Source organism: Ursus arctos, unplaced genomic scaffold, assembly GCF_023065955.2.
Source record: "Ursus arctos isolate Adak ecotype North America unplaced genomic scaffold, UrsArc2.0 scaffold_14, whole genome shotgun sequence".
NCBI classification, from domain to species: Eukaryota; Metazoa; Chordata; class Mammalia; order Carnivora; family Ursidae; genus Ursus; species Ursus arctos.
Genome location: NW_026622808.1, coordinates 54,072,606 through 54,089,254, shown reverse-complemented (window position 1 = coordinate 54,089,254; position 16,649 = coordinate 54,072,606). Strand labels below are relative to the sequence as shown.

The 16,649-nt window shown below is 37.3% G+C and overlaps 1 long non-coding RNA gene across 1 annotated transcript in view; it reads left to right on the top strand.

Annotated features, from left to right (window-relative positions):
- LOC125283755 (uncharacterized) overlaps nt 1-16,649 on the top strand; it is a 535,062-nt gene that overhangs the window by 147,801 nt on the left and 370,612 nt on the right. Inside the window, exon 2 of the long non-coding RNA XR_007191731.2 lies at nt 12,797-12,877. This is a non-coding gene — a long non-coding RNA (uncharacterized LOC125283755). The remainder of the gene's footprint in view (nt 1-12,796; nt 12,878-16,649) is intronic.

Sequence of the window (16,649 nt, the reverse complement as noted above, 5' to 3'; positions counted from 1 at the left end):
GGTGCTTAAATTACACAACCTGGAGCCTCTCTCCAAAACACTATTTTTAAGAGATGCCAGGAGATTTTCTCTGAAATTCTGGTGGAGTTGAACAGTTCTTTGAATCTTGTGGTCTTGATGTATTTGAATGGGCTTCCAAAGGGATTTTCCCAAGTAGCTCTAATGCCCTTTCAAAGAGAGCAAACCTTAGAGCAAAAACTGGTCAGTGGTGGTGGTTGCTTGGTCTGGTTGGTGAAGTGATTTTTAAAAAAATTTCCTTCTATAAAAGGCAGTGAAGTAAATTAGATCAGGTATCTCATAAGATCCCTAAGCCCCTTGAAATGTTGATGTGATTGACTGGATCCTTATGCCTACCTCATAAGAATACAAATCCCTCTCTAATATTTCAGTGGATTCCTGGGGGCTTACCATCTCATGATCAACTCTCAGTCCTTCTTCTGAACTAGATATAAAGTTCATTCCCTCTTCAACTGACACTGAACAATAAGTAAGTGAATGAATAGCATCACCCCTATGTGCTTGGGAGTGTACTGATTGGTTTTATTCAAGATATGGAAATGAGTTAGGAGAGGGATTTTATCACAGGTAGTCAATCAACAATCAACTTAAAAGTAGAACATTAGATATCTACATTCCTTAAATGTCTGTTGTTTATCCTCCAACCAGCACATTCCCCACATGGCTCACCACACATGGATACCCGCCTCACTCTACCTTACTTAATTTCCCTTACAAAGACTATCTGCTTTGCTCAGTTTCCCCCTTACTTCTTAGAAGTGACATTTCTGTTCTCGTCTCATGAGATGTATTTAGACTTTCTCCCCTGTGTCTTGCTTATGGATAAACAGAATGTGATATATGCATTTATACACACAATGGGATACTATTCAGCCTTAAAAAGAAAGAAATTCTGATCCATGCTGCAACATAGATGAACCCTAAACATTGTGTTTGTGAAATTAGACAGTTGCAAAAACAAAACAAAAAAGACACACAACCCCCCGCAAATAATGTATGATTTCACTTATAGGAGGTCCCTACAGTAAACAAGTCATACAGACAAAAAGTAGAAGAGGGGTGAGAAGGGTTGGGAGGAGGCAGGAATAATGACTTACCGTTTAATGGCTACAGAGTTTATGTTGGGAATGGTGAGAAAGTTCTGGAGTTGGATATTGGTGATGGTTGCAAGCCTTGTTGACACCCTAAAATCTGCTTTGATATATTGATTATTCTGAGCTGTAGGCACTTGAAGGGCAGCAGATACAGGAAGGGGCTTTCTCTGAACTGCCTTATCTGCCTAAAGACAAATCCTCCAGAAGGAATTCAGTTGGCATAGATCCCTCCTCCCTCCACAGGAGTGTCATCAAGCAAGGAAGACGGGGTCTTAACCACTGCAGAGGAGATTAGAAGTCAACACCATACCCAGACAGACTCACAAACTATCACACCTGCCGCCCATTCTTCGAAAGGCTCATTCATCTTTCCTAAAAATCATTTGCTTTCCCCTAAGAAGCCTACATCCCCTCTTCCCTTTCCCTGGTAGGCTGGTATCTAAGTCTGAATTCCGAGCCACCTAATTTCAAATTTCTCCATCTTAAGCTCCACGTCTTTAAGAACTTGCTGAAAAGAAGCATTAAGGAGCTTAAAATGGAGAAATATGAAATTAGAACAAAAATTTGAACAGAACTGGCTTCATGTCAGCATTTAATAAGATTGTATGCTGTGTCAACACTTCTTTTATTCTTTCCACAACCATGAGTTTCACACTTAATAATGCCCCAAATCCTTTGTTGTGATTATTGTTCTGGGAGTATTGACTGCCGTGGTATAGGACCCTTACAAGAATTGTATAACTCTGTCCTTAAGTTTAAGTTCTTAAACATGTTCACAGAAATTTCATTCATTAGGTTCTTGAGGAGTTGAATAAGAAGGGAAACACCTTTGTAAAATGTAGATTTTTGTCTCTCATAAAATCGAAATTGTGGGGAAAATACCTATAAAAAATTTAATTCAGCCATTTCTGATGAAATAAAAATTAGGTTGCTAAAGAATTTTTTTTTTTACTCAAGTTAAATATTTGACCCAAATCATACAAATAATCTAAATAAATATAAAGAACTTGTTTCTGGCTATTCTCATAGGAATGGGCATTGTGTAAAGAGTCTTTCACTCATCCTAGCTACAGTACTATGTGTTAGTACCTTCTAGACTAAGCAGGGAACAACCTAAGTCTCTTTGTGCCCTAGCAGAACTTACTCTATTAGGGTAGAGAAACAGAAATAAACAATCAAGTAAATAGGTAGCGGTAATTACTATGGAGGAAAGTAAAATATGTAAAAAGTAAAGAGAGTAGCAAGAGAGGGTTGCTATTTTTTATTAGATGATCAGAAATTGTTCCTTCCACTAGTGGTATTTATTGTCATTAAAAGATTTTCTGGGGGCACCTGGGTGGCACAGTCGTTAAGCGTCTGCCTTTGGCTCAGGGCGTGATCCCAGCGTTCTGGAATCAAGCCCCACATCAGGCTCCTCCGCTACGAGCCTGCTTCATCCTCTCCCACTCCCCCTGCTTGTGTTCCCTGTCTCGCTGGCTGTCTCTATCAAATAAATAAATAAAATCTTTAAAAAAAAAAAAAAGATTTTCTGCCTCTCCTCTGCTTATCTAATGCTACGTAGCTAACCATCCTAAAACTTGATGTCTTAAAATGATGACAATATTTATTTTACTCCTGAATCTGCCATTTGTGCAGCATCCTGCAGGGACACTTCCCCTCTGTTCCACTACTTGTCAGCTGGGACAGCTTGAAGGTTGGAGCTGGTATCATCCGAAGTTCACTCACTCACATACCTGGTCCCTGAGCTGGGAAGACTCTAGAGTAGCTGGGGTTGTTTGGGTATCTCTGTCTGTCTTTATGGGGTCCCTCCACATGACTGCTCCAGCATGGGGACTTCAGGTAACTGAACAGCATACACTTTAGCCAAGGAGAAGTTGTCTGGGAAGTCTCATAGTATCAGCTCTGCTGGACTCTATATGCCAGAGAGTCACAAGCGTGCTCAGGTTCAAGGGGAGACAGACAAATGAAGGTTTTGGAAAACAGCACGCGGAAGAGAAATATTGCTGTGGCCATTCAAAAAATACCACCACGGGATCTCTCTTTTTATTTAAAATAGAAAATTGGGAAGATAGCTTTGAGTGCAGACATCTAGATCTCTTGTCCAAGGCCACAGTGAAGCTGTTAGAGCTACAAGGTGTCAGCTCTGCCCTCCCGTGTTTGGGCTACACCATCTTAAAATAGTAATTACCGCTTTTACCCTTAACGTGCTCATGATGCTGGCATCTCACAAAATTCTTTTATAATGCATTTTTTTTTACAATACTTACGAGAGAAGATGATCACAGTAGATGTGTGTGACCCTCACAGGAACTGTGTATGAACTGTAGAGGGTTTTGGTGACTCATACCATCTAGCTCAATTTGAAAAATGCACCAACCACACTGACAAACCACCACTTTTAGACTGGTGAAGCATCTCAGCGAGAGGTTAGAAAAAGGATGTGATAAGTAGTAATTGCCCAGTATTCAAGAACACTGAGTACAGGTCCCCTTCAGGCTGTGATTCCAGAAAAATGAAACACCTGCCAGACAGCCTTCCTGTGAGATCTCCAGTTCATTCAGACAGGGTGGTGGCAGCACTGGGTACCCTCTCCTTTTGGAAGCTGGGATCTTCCTGCTGATATTTGCCTGGGTCTTCCGTATTCTTTCATTATTAAACCATGTAACTGAAGAGTTAAGAGACCTGTGGGCAGTCTATGTTCTTATATTTCTCCATTCTTGAACAGTCCTCAACAATTTGACCCCAAAGACAGACTTTGCCAAAGGCCACCAGTAAGAAATCAATATCTTACTGAAGGTCATGGGGCATATGGGGAAAAGCACTAATATACCACACTACAGAGCATAAACTCATAATAACAGAATAAACACAGTAATAAAAACTCTTCTCAGCGATCTCATCTTTCTTTTCTGCTCTCCAACCACACACCTATTTACAAATTCCGTCTATTCCCTGGAACAGCTCAGATTTCTGTTTACCAACCCATTCACAGCCCAACAAAAGCATAGGAGATGCCCAATCCTGCATATCTCTCACTACTCCAGCAAGACCTTGGAGAGTCCCATTTGCACTGGTTCAATCCAGGCCAAGTCCCTGGGTCCCCTTGCATAGTGGTTCTCAAGCTTGACCCACATCAGCATCCTCTGGGATGCTCAGGCTTTGCCCCAGACAAGCCGAGTTTGAAGCTCAGAGAGAGAGATCCCAGGCTGCACGTGATTCTGAGACAAAGAGAGGGACATCAAGGACTTCTTACCCTAGCAGGGGCATGTGTTTCTTTCTAGTGTTTCTTCCCCTGCTTCTTCTCATGTTCATTTTACCTGGTCCCACTTCACCGGTTCCTTCACTCTTAGGGACTTGCCATTCCAGGAAATGACCAGAATCACTCTTTGGCTAGACTTTTGAGGTATAGATTTTAAGAAGCATTTCTTTCAGTGGAGGTCCTGTGATTCCTACAATTAACAGGACTTATAAAATCTGAGCATATTTCACATACAAAATTAGGAAAGCAATACAAAGAAATGTAATAAGTGCCTCGAACACATAGAATCATGCCTTTGTGAACTACTGCTATTACAGACAAACTGCCATGTGACATTGAGTTGATATCCACTATCCCCTCAACTATGATAGGATATTTGCATGTCTATGTGTATTTTTGTATGGTTAGATATATTTCAAACCCAAAGTTATTTCCTGCATTAAAAATACTAAATTTTCAGATCTAACAAATTATATACTTTGTGGGTTATGATGATTCCTTGAGATAATTAATGTAGAGCCTTGATCCCAGTGTAGGACCAGGGCTAGGTTATACTGAGCGAGGCACCTGGTACAAAATTTTATGGCTGAAACTCAGTAATTAAAGTAGGTAATATTTTCATGCAGTGTTTCTCAAAATCAAAATTAGTGCAAAAAACCCTAAGATGAGCAAAATACCAAAATTGGGAATAAAGAAAACAGTAACAGTGCCTAAGACATATTGGAACCTGAAACAAAAGGAAAATAATAACACAGATCCAATCTTTATTTGAAATTTTGCTATTTTCCTCATCATGAATTTATTGCATTTATTATGATTTTAAAAAATATTGCATTGAAATATTGTCTTGATTGCAGAGTGTTTCTTGTGTCCGCTTTAGATTTTGCACCCAGGACAGGTGCTCCATTCACTTCGCCCTAGTCCCAGCCCTCGGACAGTTTGGAATGAAGTAACTGCCCAATAAATGTTGACTGATCACAAGCAAGTCACACTTTCCTGTGTCTTGCTCAATCTCATATGTACTTAACCCCTCAGCTCTAATGGCAGCGAACTGCCCAGTCCAAAATGTCTTTCTCTTTCCTTTCTTCCTTGGCAGGGCGACTGGGCACTCACTACAAGAGTTGTCACTGTTTAGAGCTCAGTTAACTTCCTCCACATAATCGCTTTTCCATATTTGGATTCCCTCTTTAACTCTTGCAAAATGTCCAAAAGTTTCCTTCCACTCTCCAGGAAACTCCATCTGCTTTTTTCTTTATCTCATTAAACCTGGTTTTCATCAAACACCAGCCAATTTTGTGAAAATATCATTTTGCCTAATCACTATTGCTGGGAAAATATTTTGTTGTTTTTGAAGTATTTCATTTATGGCATAAATAGCCATGATGTCATGGGAAGCACACTGGTTTTGGGGTTGGAAGTTCTGAGCTCAAATTATGGCTTTCTACTCAGTACTAATTACATGATCTTTGGCAAGTTATTTGACTCGATTTCTATTTCCTATTCGACAGATATTTTGTAGGCTAAGGTATTACACATTTGTATGCTTTACTATCATTATCAGTACTATTATTAGAAATTTAATGAGAATTCTGGGCTAGTTTTAGAATCTAGCCATAAGCATTTAAATCAATTCTATATAAAATATATCTTAAGTTGCATGAAAATAAATCATGAATTCTGGAAAAAAGGTTTTTTTTTTACAATATAAAGATTTTGTGTGTATGAACTAAAACAAGTATCACAGAGGTGGTAGATTATATGCTCCATGATTGTAACATACGTGATATTGTATAATAGTGATTGTTTTCTACATATAACCTGCTCTGCCCTAACTCTAGCCCAGTATTGCTCAGATTTTCATGTATCCTATTAAAACACAGATTTCTGGGCCTCACTGCCAGAGATTCTGACTCAGGAGGTCTGGGGTGAAGTCTAAGAATTTTCTTTTTTCTTTTTTTAAGAATTTTATTTTCTAGCAAGTTCTTGGATGATGCTAATGCTGTCTGTCCAGAGACCACACTTTGAAAACCACTGCTTTAATTGAATCCCTACTAGGAGATTTGATCCAAATTTTCAGCAGAACTATGATTCTACTGCACAAAGAGACACTTAGGAGAGAGAAATGAAAAATAAGACAGAGATAGTTTATGGTTATTGCAACCTGAAACTACTATCACCATCATGTCCATCACAAAAGGTTCTTTTATAATTTTGTGTTTTTAATCCAGATTTTTAATTAAATTGATTTTTTAAACTTGTATACATGATTCTCACCCTCAATAACTCCCTGGTTTCCATCACATTATGAGATCATGAGACATAATTGAGAGAGCGGTCTTTCTTTCCTACTGCAGAATCCAGGCTTTGATTCTGATTTCTGATTCGAGAAACTTCCTTGGCTTTGACATTAGCCATTATCTCCTCACTCTGCCAACCTGCTTTTTAACTGGCCCAGCCTCAATCTCGGCAAAATGCCCTGATGAAGCCAGGAAGCAGAGGTGATTGCTACCAAGAAAACCTTGCCCTCTTTGTCCATTCCTGTAATCAGTTTGGAAGGCAATAGCTGGAAACTTCATCCTGTTCAGAGAGGTAGAATATTCAAAGTCGCCTCTGAAATTTTATTCATTTGAGAACAATTGAGTATCCAGTCATACTCACTAGTGTTTGCTTGGATCTCAGTAATATTTGTCCAGCATTGCCCTCTAGTGCTTGTGGGCATGTTTCTGACAATGCCTTGCGTCTTCTAATTAGGGCATTTGGAATTAATTACTTAGGGAAGGATCCCTTCCTGTAGTTTCACAGTAGGCAGAGAAAAAGTCGAGCCCCAGGCAGCATTAGAAATTTTCTGAGTGTTTTTTATTTGGTCAAGAATGAGCAAAATACATATATACACACACACACATATATATATATATTGTTGGGATATTCTCCTTTTGTTCATTTTATCCATTATGACAGGCAAGATTTGCCTATACTTTTGTCCTGCCTAAGAAGAAATTCAGTGTAGGACAGCAGGTTATTTAAATGAAGTAATGTAAGTCACATTTGTGTTGTGTGTGTGTACATGTGCTCCAAGTTTCTTTTGCTCTGTAAACTTGTCCTTGCATATATTTTCTAGACACAAGATAAGGCAGGTTACATCTATGGAGTATGCTAAAGAATTTCTTTCAAGATGGCTGAAAAAGTTCTGGATGGTATTTGTTTGGGGTAGAGAGGTTTTCTTCATTTAGAAATATCTGAGCTATATTCGAAAGCTTTCCCTTTCTACTTGAAATAGTAACAACAACAATCACAACAAGAAAATAAAAGAAAGAAAGAAAAAAAAAAAAAAACCCCAAACACAACCTTATGTGTTTCATTTTGAACACTCCTTCTTAAGCCGTGCAGGTAGCTCTCTGCACAGCACGGCCACCAAAGGTCACACAGTGTCTGCCATTCTCATCTGTTCAGATGACAAGAAAAGTGCCCTCCACGTTCTGGTCTGAGAAGCCAAAATGCAAGTATATGACCTTCCTGATCTCCTGAGTTGTTTTTTGGAGACAGAGCTTTTGTGTTTCTAATTGGTTTAGAAGTGCGGTTTGGCTTCTCCTTTGCTGAAGAGCAAGGATACAGTGGGATTTTCCAGGCTGGTTTGACCAGTGATCAATGCTCCCTGTCAGTCACATCACTGAGGACTAAACCATATGATATAAAAGCATGATCAAGTTCTGTAAATAAAACCCCCAAGATACAAACCCTAACTATTTAACTAAGTTAATATATATCATCTGAGAAAATAAATTTCTTTCTGACTTGCCCTCATTTTAAAATGAGAATTAATAGGAAACAGTAAAGCTATAAGAATATCTACCAAAATGTATTCTTAAGTGATGGAACTATAAGTGATGAGTGCTTTCTCTTTATACTTTCCTTCATAATCTAAATTTTACGCCAAAAAACCGTATGTTACAGTTTTATTGATGTATAAATTATATAAACAAAATTCATTTATTTTAAGAAGACAATTGGATGGTTGAAAAGACACGAAGTTATATCATCATCCCCACAATCTAACTTAGAACATTTCGTCACCCCAAAAGAAACCTTGTGCATATTTATAGTTACTCCCTAAGCACTGGGCGTCAACCATTTATGTTCCATTTGCCTGTTCTGGGCAGTTCCTATCAATGAAGTCACAAGATATGTGGGTTTTGTGTCTGTCTTCTTTCATTCAGCATGACGTTTTCAGAGAGTACCTATGTGGCAGTAGCTCTTTCTTTTTGTGGCTGGATGATAGTCCATGTGCATGGATATCCCATATTTTGTGTAATGGTTCATCAGTTGATGGACATTTGGGTTGTGTCCACTTCATGCCTGAATAATACTGTCATGCACGTATGTTTTCTTTTCTCCCAAATAGGTAACTACGAGTAGAATTGCTAAGTCATACTGTAAATCCATGTTTAATAGAGTAAGAAAACATTAAACTGTTTTCGGCAGTGGCTTCACCATTTTGCATTCCCACCAGCAAGGGATGAGCGATCACGTTTTCCACATGCTTACTAGAATTAGGTGTTGTCATTATTTTTTTATTTTTTGTTCTTCTGATATGTGTACAATGAGATCTAACTGTGGTTTTAATTTGCATTTCCCTAGTGACTAATAATATTGAACATCCCTTTTTTTTGTCTGTGTTAGGCTATTAGCATATCCTCTCAGGTGAAATGCGTACTCACATATTTGGCCCATTTCACAAAATAAAAAATTTCATTTTCTGAATTACAGCAAAGTTACAAAGGCAGTATACGGGGTTCCTCTATACACCTTACTGAGGTCCCTTGTATGTTAATATCTTGTATTAACACGGTACGTTTGTTACAAGGAAGAAATGACAGTAACACACTACTATTAACTACACTCCAAACTTTATTGACACGTCACCAATTTTCCTATTAATTTCCCCTTTCTATTCAGGATTTATTCGGGAGTACCACACCACACTTAGTTGCCCTACGCCCTTAGTTGCCTCTGGTCTGTGACAGTTTCCCAGTCTTTCATGGTCTTTTTAACCTTGGCATTCTTATGTAGGCCTGGCCAGGTATCCTGTAGAACAGCGCTAAGCTGCATTTGTCTGATGTTTTTTTCCATCATTAGACTAGGGCTATGAGTTTTTAGAAAGAATATCACAGAGGCAAAGTTTTACTCCCTTTAAATTTTTGTTGTTTCCTCATTGATGAGTTTTAGGTATTCTTTATATACTTGCACACAGGCTCTTTATCAGATTTGCAAAAATTTTGAAAGAATAGCTTAGTTGTATAATTCATATAAATTAATGTAAATACCACAAACCCACTAAAAAAGCCATTACAGAAAGCATATTTTTGTCAACTCAATGGAGTGATATAGAAAACGATGGAAGGATTTATTCAATAGTGGAATGCAGCCATCACCTTAATAAATATTGGGCTTGAACAGACCTTTAGAAAGTCATACATATCGTCTCCTGGTAAATTCAACCCAGCCAGACTTCCCTAGCAGCACTGGAACTGTCTTTCTTTCCTGGGCTGAGTACGAGATGAAGCTGAATTGTACCAAAATATGTAACTTAGGTGCCCTAAGACTTGTACCAAAAGAGCAAGGGAATTGGGAATTTTAGAAAGAGCAAGAGGTTCACATGTTCCACCTTTCAAACACTTCACTCACAGACTCTCTTTGTTGCTTTTTCTCAGTCTCCTTGTGACTGAATATATATGCTCAAATTTGTCCAAATTAAATTCCCTTTATTATGTAAGGTTGTGTGAGAGTGGTTCATACTCTAGAAAAATGCTGCCTACAAACAAAGAAATGGTTTTGGTATTTGTTACCATTTTCTGTAGGTCCACCTTCCCTGGGAGGGGTAGGGGAGGGAAACACAGAGCAAAATCTCTGGGGACCTGTTTGACCTATTTTGTCAAATTCAATATTTGGTGAGCTGATGAATGGTTTTATCTGGACAGTAATAGGAGAGTGGCTTGAAAACATCCTTGTGCTCTCAAGGGGGAGTGTTTTCATCCCTCTGTAGTCAGAATGGTCTCTTTCTCTCTCCTTTCCCTCTACCACAGCCCTCTTCTATCTGTTGTCTCCAAGTATACATCAGAATCTTCTTTGTCCCAGCAAGTGACTCCCTGGGTCGAGGGTAGGATTCATGTGGTAGTTAGAGGAGGTACGGAGGAGAGGGAAAGAAGATAGGGGAAGTCCTTATCATATAATTGAGAATTTACCAATTAGTGACGAAGGAGAGTAAGAACACATACTAATCCTTAACAACAACAAAATAAAGCTGTTTTATTATATCCTAATATATGAGATTCTTTGATAGTACAAATCCATGAAAACTGCTGCAGAATTATACACACATATCTACATAGTTGTTTACTTGACTTTTTAATATTGCAATCATTTGCTATTTTTATTACAAGTTATTACCACCAGCTAATGGAAATGTTGAAATGAAACCCACTTAGAGTATTATGACACTGAATGTCAAAAACAGTTTTAACAAGTTTAAATTTTTCTGCATAGACTCTCCAGCATTGTAACAATGAGCCAAATCAACTTGTAACAGACAAGAAGATTTAAAATGTACCTTGCTGTAAGGATATCTCAATGAGCATATATTACCAAAAAAAAAATCAGATTTCCAAAAATAAAAATGAGGCAGATGGCCATTCACTCTAAGGCAGAACTAGTGATATGATGATAGATATTAAGCACATTAAATATTTAAATATTCAGTATCAAACTGAAGTCTCAACTTTTTAGGAACAGGCCTATTTGGTAAGCCTAAAATCACCGCACTTGGAAATATTTTTCTTGTGCAATAGAAAATATGGGGAGCTGACACTGGGAATACTAGGCCTTTTGTAATTTGATGGAACAAAGATAATTACGACACAGCTCCCATCCTGCAGTCATTGATTAGACTAATTATGAAGAGTTGATGAACCAACAAGGAAACCTAAGAAGTGATATGAGGGGATTCTAAAGATGGGATGGCCAAGAAGGTAGAGTAGATAGGAGCCCAGGCTTGAAGACTATAAGTCTGGGCTTGAGGTTTTAGACCCATTATTTTAAATAAAGTTATTGAAATATAATTCACATACCATACAATTTGCCCATTTAAAACATACAGTTCACCAGGTTTTTAGTGTATTCACACAGTTGTTCAACTACAACCACAATTTTAGAATATTTTTATCACCAACTCCCCCCAAAAAGTCCCATACTCATTAGCAGTCACTCCCCAGTTCTCTCCAATCACTCCCCTCCCTTCTCAGCCTAAGGCGACTGCTGTTTTACTTTCCATATTTGTAGATTTGCCTATTCTGGATGTTTCATATGACTGGATTCACATAATATGTATTCTTTTGTAACTGTTTCTATAACTTAGATGTTATAACATGTTTCAATATTTTATTCTTTTTACTGCCAGATAGTAGTCTATTGTACAGATATACCATATTTTGTTTATCCCTTCTCAGATGATGGACATTTGTTTCTCTAATATGATTTTTATCTGCTGTGTGATCCTGGACAAATAATTATAGTGATTAAGAGCCAGGCTCTGTATTCAACTGCCTGGTTTCAAAACCTGGTGTTACACTTCTAAGTCCTTGGGCTTGTTTCTTGAGATCTCTATGCTTCAGTTTTCTTGTCTGTGAAATATGGATAATAGTAGTAGTACGTTATGGAATTGTCTGAGAATTTCACAGGTTAGTACTATAAAGCCTTTAGCACAGCCTTTGGTCCATAACATGTTTTCAGTAGATGATTGTGACAATGATCATGGTCCTCTTAATATTATGATCCTTTTGAGTTTTCTAATCTCCTCATCTTAGAACCAAGAATCCCTCTTGAGTGAGTTGTTCTGAGATTAAATAGAGACGGATATTTGGAAGCCTTCGACTCGATATCTGACAATAGTAGGTGTTCAGTAAATAGGTTTTAGAGGAGCAATATCTCGTTGTGTGCTAGAAAGTCAAGATACAGAGCTTGAATTTATGAAGTGAGACTTGAATTACATGCTCAGTCTTAAGTGAAGACATAAGAAGAAGAGGATTGTTCTTTTCCAGAGATTGAACTCAAAATTAAAACAGTTACCAGAGTCATGACTTTAGTTTTACCTTGTTTCCCAGGTTCTAGTGATGGTCTTATACATAGTGCAATGACCAAAGGACAAGCAGAAGAACAGGTAGTGGAGGGGAGTCAAGCAGGTTTGGGCTCTCCAGTCAAAGAAGGGAAGAAAAAGGTTTGGGCTCTCCAGTCAAAAAAGGCATATTCAAACATCCCAAGTTCTAAAAACTCTGAAGCAACAGAAAAAAGATGTCAGAATGTCATCGGCTGTGCTTAGAATATATCTAATTTGGAAGTAAGCAACTTCCTGTGTTTCTTCTTTTACCTTCCCCAGGACCATAAAATAATGGAAGAAGGAGCCCAGAAGGCTGGATTCTGATCCAGATGCTATTTCAAAATAAATGCAAGATCTTAGGTGAGTCCTTTCTTGATCTTAAATCTTCTTCTAATTTATGAAAACACAGGTTTGGAGTGGAAGATATAAAAGTCTCTGTTAAACCCTAGGAAATTGAACTATGTATTTATTTTCCATCCCCAGCAAGTATCCAAAAGGCTTTTAGAAGTAGAATGCCCATTTGCAGACCCCACTGTGTTCTTGGTTGTGGTGGCTCCTTGGACCCTGTTGATGGACTGGGGAAGAAGAGATGATGGAGGGAAAGCGTCTAGTTGATGTTCTTGGGCAAGTTATTTAATGTATGAAGCCTGGTTTCTTCTGTAAAATGGTGCAATACTAGTAGTTACTTTATAGGTTTGTTAGGTGGTAGGTGCTCTGTGTTATTTGACATTATGAGCCATTGACGTGGAAAGGCCCAAAGACAAAGTTTCCAGATTTTAGAGAGTTACCTCTTCCATCTCACTTTCTTCTTCTTTTCCTTAATATTTTCATGGTGTTAAAAAGGAGTTTTTTTAAAACACCAAAAAAAAAAGTGTTGATTTGTCTTTAATTGCCTGATATGATGTAGTCGTGTAAGTTGCATTTTTAAATCACACTTGAATCTTTGAAATGAATCATACTTAGTTAAGGGTGTCATTCTTTTACTTTTAACATCTTGCTAAATTTTATTTGCTACTTTAAGTTATTTATATTGTATCAATATTCACAAATGGAATTAGTCTATAACTTTTTTCCCTGTTCATTTTGGGGGAGGGGGACATATAATGACACCAAAGATGCCCAAATTGCTAAAAACTGTGAATATGTTACTTTACATAGCAGAAGAGAATTTGTGCATGTAGTTGAGGTTATTTGCCTTAAGATGGAAAAATTATCCTGGATTATCTGTGTGGGCTAAGTCCAATCACGCAGCAGTCAAGGCATGCAGGCAGCTTCTAGAAGCTGGGAACAGCCCGTAGTTGACAGCCAGCCAGGAAACCGGGGCCTCAGTACTACAACTGCAAGGAACCGAGTCCTGCCAACAACCCACACAAGAAGGAGATGGATCTCTTCCTAAAGCCTTCAGAAAGAAGTGAAGCCCTGCCAACAACTTCATTTTGGCCTGAGGAGACCCATGTCAGACTTCTGAGCTATAGAACTGTGAAGTAATAAGTTGATGTTTGTTTAAACCACTAAATTTGTGGTAATTTGATATGGCAGGAATAGAAAACTAACAGGAAGCTATCTTTGTTTTGAAACAAATAGGGTGTTGTGAAAAGAATTTGGAAGTTTTCCTTTTAACACTCTCTGCAACAGTTTAAAAAGTATCAGATTTAGGTTTTGTGAACATTTTTAAAAAGGTGCTGAGATATCATCTGAAACTCTAAAATAAAATCTTTGTGTTTTCATATTTATTTTTCTCCTTTCTATACCATCGGGATCCCTTTTATAACCTTGTATTTACCAAAAATAGTATTAAAAGTGAAATAAAATAACATAATTTTATTCATATTTTCAAGGGTACTCATAGAGTTTTGAAAGATTACTCCTGTAAGTCTTTTACTTTCATCTTTATTTGTGCTCATTTACACCTTTTCTTTTTGCTTTGTCCTTTTATTCTTGGTTAGTATAACTAGAGACTGATTTGACTATTTTATTGGAAAATGAAAATCACAAGCCCCTGATGTTTTAAATCAGTTTATTTAATTGCTTTTAAATTTGATATATTTTTTTTTTGCTTTTCTCTCTATTTCCTGCTGTCTTTTTTTATGGCTTCTGTATCCCTTTTTTCCCCCTGAGTTAAATGCTTATTTCACTTATTTTCATATTTACATGAATATTTATATGGATATTTACATGAATATTTACATGTTTGGTGCTATAAATTTTCTTCTGAATACAACTTTAGTCACATGTGCAAAGTTGGATATGACATATGTTTATTATAATTTTTTTAGAGACTTGGTATCTTCAACTTTGGATTCTTCATTAGATTAAGAGTTGCTTAAGAGAGAGTTATTTGAAATTCAAGGGTTGATATTTTAGGGTCTACTTTTCCTCTACTATTTTCTTACTTATTTCTATTTTTATTGTATTTGTTGCCAAAGAATGAGATCTTTACTTTTCACCTTCTAGGATTTGAGATTTATTTTTTTGGTGGTCATATTATGTAGGCAATAAATAAACATGTATGGTATATTTCAGGGATTTAAATATATATTAATTGTATCTCAGTTCATATTAACAAATTAAATATATGTTAATTTGTTCAAAATTTTTAATAATATTACTCAAATCTTCCAAAACCTATCCTAAGGTTAGTATGTTTTTTCTGTCATGGGCTCTCAGAATTGAGTTAATGTTAATTGAGTGAACCATGTATTCCTTTTTTTTCTTCCATTTCCTTCAGTATCTATTTCGATTTCTTTTACTGCTTTGTTCTTTGTGCAGAAAATGGGGGAAGGACCGTCTGGAATGGTGGAATGAAGAGCTCTATAGATTCTTGCTCTAGAAAAACGACCCTAACAGATGAAAACTATTAACATTTATTTAAAAAAAATTTTTTTTTAATTTCTTTAAATTATTCTTAGGACCTACATCAAATGAAGAAATAATTAGGAAAATCTACTAAATCTTGGTAAATAAAATGAGTAAAGTAATATTTATCCAACCAGCGTAGCACTCTGTGATCACACAGAGATCAAGGGGACAGAACTGAGAGCCCAGAAATAAACACTGTCACATTGTCAAATGATTTCTACAAGGTGCCAAGGCAATGCAAAGGAGAAAGAGTGGTCTCATAACAAGTGGTACTGGGATATCAACATGCATGAAGTTAGATCCCTTATTCATACCTTAAACAAGAATTAATTTAATATGGATCATAGACCTAAATGTAAAAGCTAAAATGATAAAAATCTTAGAAGAAAATATGGATGAAATCTTCATGTCCTCAGATTAGGCAAAGCCTTCATAGTTACAATTCCCAAATCATGAGCTACAAAAAGAGAAAAAAGAAGATAAATTGAACTCATCAACATTACAAACTTTTGTGTTTCAAAGTTACCATTGAGAAAGTGGAAGACAACCTAGAGAAGGGGAGAAAATATTTCCAAGTCATATGGCTCAGTCTTCCTGCCCTCTTCAGAGTAAAATCTCAAGGTTTCTAAAAGTCCTGTTAGAGCTTTCAGGAACTCTGATAATAATTTCTACAGTTCTCTAACCTTATCCCCTTCATTTGTTCTGTGTTGATATTTGTAGAGAATTTAATATCTACCCCAAAGGCGACTAAATTCATTTTCCTCTGCTCTCCCAAGCCATCATTTAGAACTGTGGCTCCTGTGGGCCTGGTGCCTCTGTGGCTGGCGACTGTACTGTGGGTCTCTTGCAGCTTGATTCTTTCACCCCTCTTCATGGAAATCAAAGAAATCTCATAATCAGAAAAGGGACTCTTCTTTCATGGCTAAAGAAATATGACATGTAAACGAGAAAGAGAGACATCATATGGAAAAGAGAAGGAAAAAAACAGTGAAGTCAGCTCATGTTACATATTCAGGCCATAAATTGTCAAGGAAATCTTTGGCTAGAAAAAGGTATTTCATATCTATTCAGGAGGAACCATGTAATACAAAGCAAGGCACCTTAAGAAATTCATACATTCATGTGAGACTTGGACCCATGTCCAAGAGTAGTTTGTTAATTTCCTTCAGCCAGCTGGTAGAGACTTTTGGACCAATTCAGCTCTCCTTTGCTTGGGCAGAACCACCACTTCCAGGAACAGCAGAACTAGCCTGTCCATGCGTGTGTGATGTTA